This window comes from Oreochromis niloticus, linkage group LG13 (genome assembly GCF_001858045.2).
Source record: "Oreochromis niloticus isolate F11D_XX linkage group LG13, O_niloticus_UMD_NMBU, whole genome shotgun sequence".
NCBI lineage: Eukaryota > Metazoa > Chordata > Actinopteri > Cichliformes > Cichlidae > Oreochromis > Oreochromis niloticus.
The window spans coordinates 29733517-29749206 of record NC_031978.2 but is presented as its reverse complement, the minus strand read 5'-3'; the positions used below and the strand labels follow the sequence as shown (position 1 = coordinate 29749206).

At 40.1% G+C, this 15690-nt stretch overlaps 1 long non-coding RNA gene across 1 annotated transcript in view; it reads left to right on the top strand.

Moving 5' to 3' along the window:
• LOC106098758 (uncharacterized) overlaps window positions 1-15690 on the top strand; it is a 462577-nt gene that overhangs the window by 370181 nt on the left and 76706 nt on the right. Inside the window, exon 6 of the long non-coding RNA XR_003213587.1 lies at window positions 6562-6613. This is a non-coding gene — a long non-coding RNA (uncharacterized LOC106098758). The remainder of the gene's footprint in view (window positions 1-6561; window positions 6614-15690) is intronic.

Below are 15690 nucleotides of genomic sequence, written 5' to 3'. Positions count from 1 at the left end.
CACCACCACATATTTCAGTACCACCTTTTTAACTGCCTTCTTTTTGTAAGTATAGTCCTGACTCACACCAGTAATTGTGTGTTTTCAACCTCTGCTGCCTTCGACTAATTTAACCACAGATTGAAATGAAATGACCCCCCCCCCACACACACACACACACACACCAAACCCCACACCCCCTCCACACACACACACACACACCAAACTCCCACACCCCCACACCCCCTCCACACACACACACACACACACACACACACACACCCCAGACACATGCACACACCAACCGCTACCTCTACTACACAGACGCCGTGCCGAGTGGCAATCAGGAGTCTGAATGAACTGTGTTTCCTCAGCAGACACAAGGCTGATTCCAAAGCTAATAGTCATTGTTTGAAGTGACACCACTGCCCTGGCATTTGCTTAACCTTCTGTCTTATGCACAAGGCAGAGTCAATGCACAATCCCTCCTTAATTAATATCTTCCCTCTCTTTCCACTCTGCCACTCCCCCCACCTCGCTTTCATCCCTCTACTAACAGAGAAGGAAAAAAGAAAGATGGATAGTGTCATTTTTACATTTTCCCTGCTAAAACAGCTATTGTTTGCACAAATGTGCATTCCTTTCTGTCTTTTACAGTTCAATAGCCCACGGCGCCGTAGTGGGACCTTCTCAAAGAATATATGTAAGTGACATTTTAACAGCTTTTTAACAGCTTTCACTGTTATTATCCGTAAAGTTTAATTTGATAAGTAGCAGTTTTTATTTTTCCTGATGGAGTCCGCCTTTCTTGGATTTAGTGTCATAGAGGAATCTCAAAATGGAGACACTGGACACTGCAGAAAACAACAACCAAAAGATTTTCACAATGCACTTACATTATATTGTCTCCTATTCAGATTACCCAAACCATATTGGGAACTCATGGCAAGTCTAATCAGACGGTTCTTTGCATATTACTATGTGCATGAGAATCTCACAAAAGAAATCACACAAGAATCATCACATCAGCAGTTTCTGAAATACTCAAACCAGTCTGTCAAACATGCCTAAATGCACTGAGTTATTCTTTATCACCTTAATAAAGTGACCGGTCAGTGTACTAAAGTCCTCCCAACAAGGATTATTACCGTCTCCAGCAATTTCTGTTTGGTGACACATACAAAGAGAGCAGCAGGGGTGGGTAGGGGTTTGAAGCATCTAACACCTAAATAGAGCGCTCCATAAGGGTTAGAGTTGAATGTGCATAAAGGTTGTTGGGAGTTGTTTGTGGTTAGCATGTAGATCAGCTGATACCAGGATCACAGCTGAGCTTGACTTTGTGCCTGAACTAACCTGATGCTCAGTTTATTTAGATTTTGACTTTTCTAAGGAATACAAAGAAGGCCCCATCTACATTTTCCTTAAATCCCTGCCAAACACAGATCCGTTTGTCACTTTCCAAACAGAAATACTGAAAAATAACTTAAAGTGCAAATTATGAATGCCAAATGAAAAAAATATGTCAAAGAAACATAACATGAAATAAACCAAAGGAATAAAAAGCAAACAAGGTTTTAGAGAGTTCCAAAAAGTGATAGAATGAGAGCCTTATGTGTTTGTTTGGCTGAACTGTAATCAGATCAACAGCATTACAAGATACAGGAAAAACACAAATTAACAGGTATGCATCTGAGATCAAAAATAAGATCAAGTTTGGACGCTGTAGATGCCAGAAATAGGTCGTTTTTGGTATATAAACACAAAATATAATCCACAATATGTTTAGTCCAAGAACTCACTGGTCTTAATATTGGTGTGACACTATCTCAAAATGGCCTTTAGTTCCCATGAGCACCATGAGCAACTACGGAAAGAGGAGAGGCTGTAGAATGGGGACAGAATTTTGTGAGCACAACAAACCCTACACTCGGACTCACTCGGTTCAGTGATATTTTAAAAAGTCAAGTTAAACGTATGATTTTTTTTCCCCCCATTTATCTATGCAGGGGTCCAATAGGAAGTTAAATTTGCATATTCTGAACAACATCGGTGGTAACCGTGAAATTTAAGAATTAATAACTAACATTTAAACAATTTTAAAGAATCCAGTTCTACAGTCTTATTGTTTCAGACTCACACTTACTTTTAACTAAAGTGAAGTTAATAAAGTGACAAAAGTAAAGTGTATATTGCTGGTGGCATTCACACTTCTGCTATTCTAGCAGTACTTCTCTCACTCAATGAGAGAGATTCACATCCTGCAACAAAACAGCTAGTTAGACAGAGTTATTCACTTTGGTGCAGTTGGGCTGATGGAAGATCTGGAGATTTAAAAACTAGCAATGACTAAATTCTTAATTTAATCACGAATTTGTCAATTGCTTGAACTTGACTTGTAAGCTGCCCTGGTAAACTGCCCTGCTGTGCTCTGTACCTTGGCTTTATTGATTCATTGCAGTTTGCTGTTCTATGATAGCTTGTAGCATTTTACATTTTGTTGGCATTATGACATTTTTGTGATGTTTACTCTTGTTTGATATACCATCAACACCATTCCGCACTAATTCCAATTCAGCTGCTTTAAATGAAAACTTGTGCGTTTTTTCACAACATTATTACTGGGATTTTTTGGCAATAAGTCTGTAGTGCTTTGACAGGCCAGCACTACTGTCACTCATCAGGACTGGCGAAGGATCCTCGTGATTACATGTATTGGTTTAAAACAAATGTTAGTGGAAGGAAGCCTGCTATTCAAGCACACGATGCATTCTTTACCAATTGACAGATGTCATCAAAACTGACCTACAATGGGAGTCTTCAAGATAAGACAAACAAACAAAAGATCATCGAACATACCATTGGCTAAGCTTGAGGGTAAATGGAAATTCAATGAAATACACAGCAACACATTTCTCTGCAGGTGTCATGGAGGATGGAGGATTTACATTACAATTGCACAGATTGGCAGATAGCCTTCTGTGTTAAATCCACCTTTTTTCAACACCCCAAGACTTCAGCATACCCCGAGACTCACACTCTAGACTCCACTCTTCTAAATAAGAATCAATGTCTAGTCAAGACTGAAGCCTTGCCAATAAGACCAGGAATAAAGTCGGAGGTAAACAATGCCATGACTGCTCTTGGTCTCCAACAAACACTCTGAATCCTAATCCCTCTTCTCTAAAGCTCTCTCCTCTCTTACTTAATTCTATCCTATTCTTTTTTTTTTTTATTTATGAGTGCTCCATCAGACCAAAGAGCAAATGTAATCTACTCACAGAGAGCAAAACAGTGACAATGTGACTAATCAAAGAAAAGAACAGCTGACTTGAAACTGTATTAACATATTACAGACACATTATAATCATTATTCCTACACTGAAATTGAATCAGTCATTTCCATACACTGAATGATTGAATGTGGTGTGATTGTATTAGCTGAAAGCTGTTTATTATTCTGCTCTAACAAGCTTTCAATCCTTGGAGTTGCTATGCAAGAATATTGCACCTTGTCCTGATTATAAGGATTATGATGCAGCAATTTTAGAATGCCGTTGTGATTAGAGTTTGACTGAAATGGGGCACGTACCAATATTCATACTCTTGGAATGCAGTTGCTGATAGCTAGTTCTCAGGCAGTCCTAATGGGAAATTTGAACTTTTACACATTTCTGCTTCTGCCAAGATTTAACTTTTGCCACGATAACCTTCAAAATTAAGCAGCGTTCAACACCTAAACTATTTGATCTGCAATCATAAAACTACACTATTTTCCATCATGTCATCTTTGAAAAAGAGAAAGACGCAGGTTTCCAAATACATACTGTATATGCATTGACTAAAGTGAAGCTAAAGTAAAATGGGCTGCATTTCCAAGAACCATGTATCACCTCCTATACAGCCCTATACTGTGAGCAACCCTAAATCTTTTACCCATGGAATGGCTGGCCTTGTATCACAGTGTAACTTCAGTTCTACATTTTCACCAGTTTGTCAGTATGTCAACAAAAACTATTTTAAATATTCTAAAGAAACTGATAGCCTAATTCCTATACCGATTGAGCATGCCTTTTTTGTTCCTACACCCGACCTATCACTTACTGAAGCTTAGTGAGGAACTCTAGGTACATCTTTACCTTCAGTTATTGATGGGAGTGCATTGTGCTGCAAACTTTTGTGCTGCAAAAGTTTATTGTTTAAGCAAAACTACTTGGTTATTGGCTTCATCCAGACCGTTAAACCTGTCTCCTCCACTGAGTTGAGTGACTTGTCTAATATCATTACAAGAAACATTGGTTTCGTGGAGGAACATGCTGAACCAGTTTTACTCTGCACCACTCCACTCTCCTCTTAGAACCCTGACAAAACACGATGTATCTGATATCCCTATGTTGGTGTTGCTCCTGCATTATCATAAAGATGTTTGTCCAGGATAATAACTGTCTATTGTCCTGATAATAACTTTCTCAACTGGGTATACGTGTGCTTCCTCGCAACAAGCCCCTTTCTCATTTATCTTTTGTTTTTCAGAAAAACACTTTCTGGGGGACTTAGGAAGGGAGGTACAGGAGGAAACATCATTGAAAGCAAAGTTTTTAATGATTTATTGGACAGAGTAATTTGATATATAGAGACACACCGTATCAGGACAGTTGTATTCTGCTGGCATTCTTTCAGAAAAACGAATAGGATGATTATACGGAAAGTAGAGAATTAACTTCCCACTGGATAGAAGCAAATATATTCAATTCATGTGTCTTGCAGCACCTCTCCGTTTAATTAACCACCAGCAACAAAATTTTCATGTCATTATTTTCTATTCGCAATATGTTCATCCAGAATATCGAAACCTAAACGAAACTTTGGATATTAGCAAGTGGAACAGTGCAGAAGTGTAGCTTAAACATATCTTTTTAGAAGGAGAATGGCGTATTGAGCAGAATTAAAGTAAAGTTTTGTGTGTCACTGTTACTTGTTTGTGTAATGCTTCATCCTTAACAGGAATCTGTGATCTTCTAAGACCATAAAATGAATGAAATAGCAAACTCTCGCCATTTGGTATCGTGGCTAAGCTTGCATTGTATGCGTCAAGTAGGACAGGACCCATCTGGACAGCGAGGTCAGTCATTTGCTTTGCCTGCTGTGTTTGTAGTAGCCCATTTTTTCCTCTCATTCACTTTCTGTCTCTGGGGGTGTCCAATGAAGTGGTCAGCAGTTGACAGGTGCTGCCGTGGCTGACAGGCCAAATACAGTGTGCAAGTGTATGCCCGTGTGTGCCTGTGTGTGCGTGCGCGCAGGCGTATGGTGGGCACTGCTTTGGGGCCTGTCAGCCCTGTGCTGCAGAGCATGGCAGGAACAAAGCCACAGGGACAAGGAGTCAATGACATCTCTCTCTCTCTTTTGCTGTATGTCTCTCTGTCACCTGCTTTTATTTCAGCTGCCCTCTCCAAAATTTTGCCATGCAAGTATGGAAAGTAGAGAAATGCAATGTTTTTCTCGTAACAGAGCGGACCATTAGGGTTTGAATTTTGTGGTGTAACCTAAGACAATGAGGGATTATGGTGTCATGGTGTGAAGACTGAGCAAATAACTTGGTGGGTGGGCCTGACACTCATGACACAGGGAACTCTCGAGGGAGCGCTGATATGTGCAGAGAGCCATAGTAGGACAGCACTTTTTGTCTTTTTATTAGCAAAGCTAGCAACATTTTGGCTTAACTGTTTAGAAAATGTCACTTTAGCATGAAATGACTTATGCTAACTTTTGCTAATCAGTGTTCAGTGGGTTTGTGGGCCTAAATGATTGGTAGAACGTTTTACTTTGGTTTGGACATTTTGGACAAAAACCTGTGAGTGTGGCCTACTGGACATAAAATAAGTCATAAGTCAGTAAGATTTGCTCTATCTTAATGCATTTGTAAACAGTCTGGTATCTGCCAATTTATCTCTCTCAGGCCTAAGACGAGTTCTGACCAAAACTGCTACATGGAAAGAACTTGTACCCATGTTTAAATATTCCAGACAACACAAGACCTGGAGGATTATTTCATGTATGACTCCTCTTAAGCCAAAGTCACTGAAGATGGTTTTGATGGCTTTACTCCTCTGCAATCCATAGATCACAAAGAGCCCTAAGACTTGATGTAGAGACTGTCCTACAAAACCTCTACACCCCACATTCATGGATTCACGGTTTGCCTTTCCCCCCCTGAATCTAACAGTCAACCACCAGGGCCATCTTTCTTTCCTGGGCCTCCTCCAGCCGGTCTTCCTGTGGGACAGTCAACTCCAGCTGGATGATTTGCTTTGACACCTGAAACAACAGAGCTATGTCAGACCCAAGTGATGGGTCTATGATGATGTCCAGGAATCTCCGTTGCCTCTCTAGGCCAACAAGGACTTGTCTGTCGCTTGTTGTGACAGACCAGCACCCTGCCCTGCGCCTTACTTTGAAGAGGGGAGGAGCTGCTGGCCCAATGAAGTTGATTGTGCGCTTTGTTGAAAGTTCCAGGTTGATAGCTGCTGATGCTGTGGCGGTGGTGGTGATGTGGTCATGGAACTAACAATACCTGTTCTTTCCCAGATCCTTGCAGAGCTGCTATAAATGTGCTCCTGCTGGCAGAGGTGACAAACAGGTGAGTCAGCCAGGCCAGAGCTGAACAGATTCCCTTCAAATTCCTGGTGAGGGGGGTAATTGTGACTGTTAATTCAATACCAATAATTACCAGTAATTGTTACTGAATTGCTCAAATGCTTTGAGAAATATATTTTGCTGGGCTGAGAAAATATATCCAGTTGGACACTCCAAACATGTACAACTTCTATAAGAATGACTCGGACAACCTGTCTTTAAGCACCGATGGGTTGCTGGACGCATGTTAGATATTATTGTAATAAACATCATTTATAGTTACTGAAATATTTGCTCATGGTTGGCCTGCAGCTACATCCCCCTTTATAATACATAGCACAGCTTTTATGCCCGTCCGAATATTCTTATGATGCAGACTTCCATTTCCTCGTCACACTCCCAGCTGCACTTAAGATATGGCTTAGTTGCTAGTGGTGGATCCTCATCAGGCTTGACCAAGGGAGTGTGTGTGTGCACACACTGCTACTCACCATGTTGGTATCTAAATTAAATTGTCTTTATCTCCTCCAGAAAAAAAAGGAAAGGGGAGGATGGGAAGCGCTGGGGAGTGGGGGTGAAAATTAATTTGTTAGATCAAAAAAATATTTAATTTTGCTGCACATCAAACAAACTTTGTCTTCAGACAGGGTGTACTGAGACAGGCCCGCCTTTTTCCTTCTTCTTCTTCCTCTTCTTTTTCTTCATCTGCTTCCTCTTTTTTTCTTTAATTAAAAAAGCATCCTATTATTACAGCAGATGAAAAGGAAACATCTATTCAAACACTACAGTCGTACCGGACTACCACTAATCTTTTGGTAATTATTTTTTAATTGAATCTTTTGAACACAAAAGCCCCGAACAGATGCTTGCATTACCGTGGTCCCACATCATGCGCCACGCCATGTATACGAGATGATGCCTGCCTCGCCACAAGTGAACAGCAGGACAACATGGAAATGGAAGAGAGGGGAGTCGAGGAAGGCAGAACTGAGAAAAGGAATTTGATGGAAGCAGGGGAGAGGACTGGGAGGAGGAGGTCTGGAGAGATGGAAAGTTTTGAGTAGATGAACAGCTCAGCAGCTCTTTAAATGTCTGAACATGCACATGTTTGTATGCACACACACACACTCACACACACACACACACACACACACACACAGAAGAGAGCCTTTCTGCAGAAGTGTACACTTGGATATAAACCGAGAGGTCAAGAAGCTTGAATTTTAACTGTGCCTTCTTGCCTCTGTCACTTTTCCTCGCAATCCTTCTTTTGCCTCAAGTCTGGACATCTCCAAACTTCAGCATCTAAAGAGTGCTGATTCTGAGCACATAATGATCGGTCTTAAGAGGATGGAAGGGGGGGCGCGTTACTTGAAAAAGAAAAAGCCCCAAAAGATGAACCCAGTCTCAACTTTCCAGCTTTTTCGCCTCCCGGAAAGGACCTTAAAAACACCTTATTACCACAGTGTTCCCCATTTCACTGACATTTGATACGGTTCTGAATTTGAGCGAGGGATCCGGGATGATGTGTGCAAAAGTTCTCACTATGAGATGCTTGAGAAGCGCTTAAAAGACATGTTGAGGGAGACGCAAAGAGGGGCTTAAGGAGCAGGCAAATAGGAGCGGCTCGGAGAAAGAGACATCTTTAGCTTGGCTTTATGCAACACTATATTGGCTCTTAATCATGTCGAGTACCCGTCAGAGCTCGCCAAGCAGGTTCAATCACATTACTCCTTCATTTTATGTGTGTGTGAGTGGGAAGGAGTGTTTCCTCTGGCTTTTATGTGCTTGCGTGTGTGTCTGCATAACACAAAATGCCGGCGAATGTGAAGGTGTAAGCATGTACTTACACTGGCTTGGTGGAGTTATGATCACAGCATTTTGGGCCTCACCTTTGAATGATAAATACACTCGTATATACATAAATATATATGACATCAAAAATCTCCCTCTCATCTTAAACAGTGTATTTTTTTCATCTTGATATATTTTTTTAATAGTAGTAATAAAACAAAAAAGAATTATGGTTATGCTATTTATATATTGTGAACTTAGACCAAGTAGGTGTACAGTATTCGAGCAAGGCTTTTTTTAAGTTATAGCTACAGGTTACATGTCATGCACTGGAAATCTTAAAGTACATGTTTTTAAACAGGACACAGTTCTGTGGGAAGCATTTTTGTCATCCAAACAACAGGGTCAAAGCGTATGGTGACTTACAGTGCACTTGACAGCAGTTCTAAGGATAAAGGCCTGAGAATGCATTGATACTGACAGTGTCCTCAAAAAATATTAGCAAACAAACATACCTATGTGAACCCAATATGAGAACCAAGTGACCTTAAAGTGAACACTACACTTACCCAGTTATCGGAACAGGAGAAGAAAAAACTATATGAAGGCCAACAAGTCACATATTCTGATTTTGATCAGTTAGAGTTACCCATCATGATCAACGACACATTTGACCTCAAAGGTTTAACTGTCAGACCAGCTCCATGAATAAGTTTTGAGAAGCTTGAGAAATATGGGCCCCAGATTTGGGAGAGACAGCTTAAGTGAAATGTGCACACGTATGGACGATACGTGCGTCTCCATCAATTTTCTAAATCCTAATGACAATGAAGTGTTGACTTGAAGACAGATAATGGCGATAGAAAGAGAAAGATGCTGTTTGGGATGTGGGATGGCAAGGCGCGGGTGGTGGGGGTGGGGAGGGATTGTGCGACGGAGAGGACCGAATGAGAGATCAACAATGCCATAAATAACCTTGGGAGAAGTCACCTATCCTCCCGCAGGCGACAGCTCGTCAGGGAAATGAATGGGTTGTCACTGTCGTCTTTGTGCCCATAGCTGAGGGCACTGAAGCTGGCACCGCTGCACTTGCAGACACAAACACAAGTGGGGGGAAAAAAAAAAGCTTTTCTTTCTTTCATTTTTTCCTTTTTTAACGTCTTTGACCCCCCCCCCCCCCCCCCCCCCACAGCACAACACAAACACACAGGTTCACAAACACTCTTTGAAAGCATGCATCCACTTAAGCAAAATTGACACGCCAAAGCAAGGAGTAGAGTTGATGGCGTGCACGGGAATGTAGGCGCTCGCACACTCTCCAGCCCACTCACTCAGCACTCACGCTCCTCTCAGTGTCTCCGTCTGTCTTCCCCTCTCTATATATCTCCATTTGTCTCTCTGGACTCCAGGTGTGTTGCTTGGATTTCATCCCTGCAGCATTTTATTCTCAGCCGGCACAAAATTTACCCACAGTTCAACAGGCGTGCACACACACACATAGACTCTACGAGGGAAACCAATGTGTGTGCATGCGCGCGCTGCAGCTTTTTGTGCTTCTCGGATGAAACAGATCAACAGCTCAGAGCTATACGCACATTGTTTATCAAATTACAAACACCTTCATTACTCGACTATTTTTGCCAGGAGAGATTTGTTCAAACATGTTGTGAAATTAGTGCAGATGTTGTCGTTATTTGTTTATTTACCTGATGTGTTTTATTCATAATAACAATGCCGTCATCATTTCTGATGGGGATGATACGCTTTTCTAGCCTGCCTTCAGCTGTTCTTTAGAGATCACAGCAACAAACGCCCCAAAATTTGACATTATTATTGAACATTTAAATAGAAGAAGAATGTTTGGGCCTATTTCTTCTTCACATTTCCCTTTGAAGTAAACAACTGGAACTAGCTCCACCTTGAGTAGCTATAAAAGTATTACTTACACAGTGATGGTTTACTTTTGATAAAAGTACAAGGCTCAGTTTTCTTATAACCTATTTTCCAATTACGAATATTACACTTTACTGATAATACTTTACACTTTTGTGTTTCCACACAGTTTGTATTTTAGGTTTCTTCTCATTTTGGATTTTAACCAGTGTAGTATTCATAATGACATCAACAACCTTGAGTGCACCAACCTTATATTCATCTTTAGGCAGAATCTGGATTCCAGGAAACTAACACTGAGTATTTTTAACATCCAGCAGATCCATTAAGGTTTAGGATTAAGATTTATGTTTTTGCCAAATACTACACAAGCGCCATTTTTCAGAAACTGACAGTTGTTATATTTCAAAGATTCATTTTGGCCTTGCAGCTTTTGTTTTATAAGTTTTTCTGTTTGGGTCATGTAGGCAAAAGTTCCATAAAAAGAGGGTTGACATTAGCTCAATCCTCACCTCTGATTAGAGTCCAACCCTAACACTAACACTAACTTTAAAAGTAATCAGTAAATGTAATTTGTGCAATTTCTTAAAATGAAATTGTTTGCAGCAGAAACAATCATTTTTAAACTGACATGAATTAAAAAAAAAACTTTACAAAAAAAGTGTTGAGTGTTGCCTTTGTCAGAAAATTAGGGTTAAGGCCTTTACACACTGGTGATGTAAAATTAATTTCATTATTTCGTCCAACAAAAATAGATTTCAAACTCTTCTTCATGTATTCATAATTATTCTTAGCTCACAAGAACTGCATAATTTCAAAGGAAAATCCTCATTGCTTGATGTCGACTTCATTTCTTCACAGTATATTTTTTGAAGATGAAAAAAATGAAGTGCTTTCAGTCTGCATATACATTACACAACAAATTCAGATCTGAAAAATTTTGAATTTTTGTCAGTTTTTTGCCACACACTCAGTGTGAAATGGCCTTAGCGTTAACAAATATGATGGGTCTGAACATGCACGTAAATACTAGTAAATCAGTTTGTCCACTCAATTGAAATGGCTTGAGAAAGGAACTACATGTGCAACAGGGTTGGTCCCAAAAATCTCTTGCACACAATTCTTGGCATGAATTGCCACCTCTTACACACAGCCCTGCCCCTAGGCTCTCTTTGTAAATACCAACAGTACTTTTTCAAATTTGTGCTATCGCAAGGTGTTAACAAATCTGGCTCTTGATCATAATATTGTCCTAAGTAGATGTCACAGAAAAAAGAGTATTGAGCAATTTTCCTTAAATGCTTCGAAAATAGAAATTCTAATAACTAATAAATTATGTTCTAACCTATAATATGTCATTGGACTGTTTTCTAATTAAATGAACATGGTATTGTTTGTTTTTGGTTGCAGAACACTCGGCTTTGTCGTGGTATCCGTCCCTTCTGAAATAAAAGCCCACACCTTTGCTTAATATTTTGAAGTCTGCTAAGCCCGAGTGTGTCTGCATTTATGAAGGTTTGTGTGCATTTCTCTGTGAAATAGTTGCTTTGTCAGTGAACAAGCTGACATGTCAAAAATACATAACTCCAGCACTATTCCACGTATTCACATCTGAAAAAAAGTCACAGGCTCCTTTTATACGGGGAATGGCTTCACAATTCATTTCAATTTCCTGCAGGGCCCGAGTGACTTCAGAGAGCGAGTAATCTGACGCAGAACTCCATTTAGCCTCGCACTTACATCTTAACCCCAAAACCCGATATTTCACAAATATGACTCCATTGCATGCGAGGGCGCTGCCTGACGAGTTTATTTAATTTGAGAAAGGTCTGGGCGGAACATATTGCAGCCCCTCCCTCTCTCACATCAAACCCTTGCCTAAAGTGGCGCTCGGCACAAGAAACAGGACTACTTACATCACAAAATGGGCTCTAAATGCAAACAGGCATAACTAGGGACAGCCAAATCACACACTCCACCCCCCTTCATTTTCTTTTCTTTTTTTTTAACCCCCTTCATGTGGAAGAGAGTTCGGGGGCCTTTTTTTCTTCAAATTTCACACTGTGTTGTATTGTGCTTGGATAAAAATGAAGCGGAGAAATGAGGAGAAAGGGACGGAGTGAGAGAGAGGGGATGGAAGAGAAGAGAGAAAAATCAATAGTGAGGACATAGCTGGGGGGTTTCCATATTACATTTTGCATAGACGTCGGCTGTAATTTGCCTTTGATCTCAGTCCCAAGATGACTCACTGAAGCCATCTTCCACAGCCAATTGGGGGGTGCGGGGAGTGAAGGGAGGGCGGCGGAGAGGCAGGGAGGGATAGAGGGAGTGGGTGGAGGGTTAAAGATGGAGAGAATAGAAAGAGAAGGGTGGTGTGTGTGTGTGTGTATGGGAAGGGGGAGGTAGTCGACCACAAGTCCTAGATGCCAGGCCAGGGCTTCGTACATTCTGCTGAGATGTCTTTTTTGTTACAGATTGGATGTAATGCAGATTCTACTGGCTGCTCATAGAGCCACATGTAAGTCCAGTATGTCCAGTTCACCCAGACAGATGAAAGCACTGTGCCAATCAGTGCTTTTTCTGTCATGGGAACTTGTGAAAGTTTTCAATTACAAGTGAATTAAAAGTCCTGCAATCTATATTTTTGTCCCTTATAACAATTAAATGGTTTATTTCAACATTTTCACCTCATTATTTATTCAGAACCCTAACTCTTGTTGTCAGGCCAGTCTTCATATACACTGCTGTGGCACACTGGTTCTACTGGTCTGTGATTGGGGCTTTTCTTTCATGTTTTTTTTCTTTCATGAAAATTCAGTTCATCTTTAGAATATTTATTTAACCAAAGTATCAATTGTCACATGTTTAAGTTTTTTGATTGCAAGTAAAGTAAAAGTCTAACATAACTATATGTCACTCATAACAAATAATTTACATCAAGTTGCTTTGAATTATGAACATCAAGATAAAAAAAAAATCATACAAAATGGCTCCATTTCACATCATTATTTATTCAGAACTAATGAATCATTATAATTAATAGATTAACATATGAGTGACACTTTAATATAGCGGGTTTAAGTCTATGGTGCCAATTTGAACTCTTTTCCATTCTGTTTGATCAGCTCATAAAATGTGATGCACCGTAAAATCAACAGTCACTAAAGGCTGTCGAGGCAAATATATACGTGGATTCAGTGTTTATGGTGATAAAAGCAGCAAGACCAAAGTGTAAACATACTCTTGCTGTCTTTTGCTAAAGTAAAAAAGTTTTTTAGCATAATAGTGATCCAAGACTTTTCAGTTAAATTCTAATCAAAGTAATTCTAATGTGTCATACTTTTTGTATCAATATTATTGTGTAATATTATGTGCTGCTAACAACGTCTTGGCTTACCTTATAAGAACAATCTCATTCTCAAATAAAATATGTTAAATTCCAGTTTAACCCTTAAATTTTGATGAATCTAAACTAGCAAAAACTGAAGCTACTCAAGTCAAATGCCTTGGGGGAAATACTATAAACAGTTTCAGATCATCTGGCTGTAGCGTTTCATCGCTCAGCCAAGAAACGTCTTCAGTCTGAAGATGAACCAAATCAGCTTTATGGGATACTCAAGCACAGTATCCTCAGACTTTACGTGCTGTAAATGTATTGAATGAAAGCAGTACGCTGACTACATGGAATAAACGTACATCGAAACAATGTACTGAAACTCTCGCAGTGAGCAACGGACGATTTAAAATCAGTCTGGGCGGTGGAATGCTATGAAATAATGAATGAAGACATAAAAGTAATTAATAGATAGAGCTGTCTCTGAGAGAAAGGAGAGGAGGATTCGTCATCTCTTCTCTACACAATGCCATTGTTCCTTGCGACATTCGCCAGCCGCTGTGTTATTAATGATCCTGCCTTGCAGAACATACATTTTTCTCTTTCGATTCTCGGTCGGAAACTTTTTTGGAGCTTTTTGTCCTTCGTCCTTCATCTCCCATCCCCCACCTGTCACCATCCCTACCATCCTCTTTTTTCCATATAAAATTGTTCAGGTATTGTGTCACTACCCAGTACATTCTCTCTAGAGAGGCAGGTGCGCCCAGGAGTACTTTGAAGAAAAGGAAATTTGGCTGGAACTTTTTTTCCCGAGATAAAACTTTTGTTCTTTCCATTGCTTTGGTGTTTTGTCAGGATGTTCCAGTGTAGCATTGTTTCAGTGTAACATTGTGACTAAAAGGATGCTTCCACGCACATCTGACATTGATGAAGTTGTTGGTGTGATGCCAGCAGCTCCTTAAATGTAGATGAATTTTGGTTTGTTTCACAGATACAGTCTAAGCAAAACACAAAAAAGCTGATTGAAAATCATCCATTCATCATCCATTTACTTTTAGAGACAATAGTTTCTAAAAGCAAAGTGAGTAGGCTTTCCACCCTGTCCATCAGAAAAGAATGCCTAACCCTAACACTAATCATAATTATGACCCTAACCTTAAAACCACATTGTGAGCTTTCAAATTCATGAGGACTGGCATTTGGTCCCCACAAGTGACTGTTGGCTCCTTCAAGTATACTGGTATTCCAGTTTTTGGGCCTTACAAAGTTGCTTAAACAAGTATGAACACACACACTCTTCCCCATTAACCCCATGGCCAAGTTTACCATTAGAGTTAAACCAGTTGTCTACAGAACAATCACGCAAATTATATAATCTGTTCTGAGTCCTTCTGTCTCATCACGTAACCCCAGAATGACTCCATGAAATCCTTGGAGTCAGGCAGGTTCATCTTCATTTTTTTTTTTAAATAGCAGAGCCAGTCAAACACCATCAGGTCATGTAAGCCTTTACAGTTGCAAATGCAGGAAATTTATGTTACTTGCTGTCAGTAATTACAAAAAATGCTGTTTTAGACTAGCTGCTGTTTTTTTTCTTATTTTTCCACTCTTTAAAGTTAAAAAAGTGCATTCAGTGTTAAATTGGCAACTCGTGATGCTCCAGTAAGTTTCCACCTATCCTGCATTTCTGTCATAATTTGGCCCTTACTTGTCAAACATACTGGAGTGTGTTTTTGTTCTCATGCTAGCACCCAGTTTCTTGGTGTGGGTAGCAGAATTTGATATTATTTGAGGCTTATTCCTAATCGCCCAGACAGTAAATATTGCACATTTCTTCTGCGGTGGGCTAATGGGCATGTAACTTTATAGGCAAACATGTGAAGTGGTATTCCTCCAGTGACTGGGAGTTTAGAAGTTTAGAGGTAGTGCCAGGCACTCCCCGAAGATGAAAGATTTGTCAGATGGCACCGTCTAGCTCAGCTCATGCACTTATGAGAAACAGACCTTTAGGAGAGGCTAAGTGTCCAATCTCTTGTGACTAAGAACAGTAAAAGAGCACA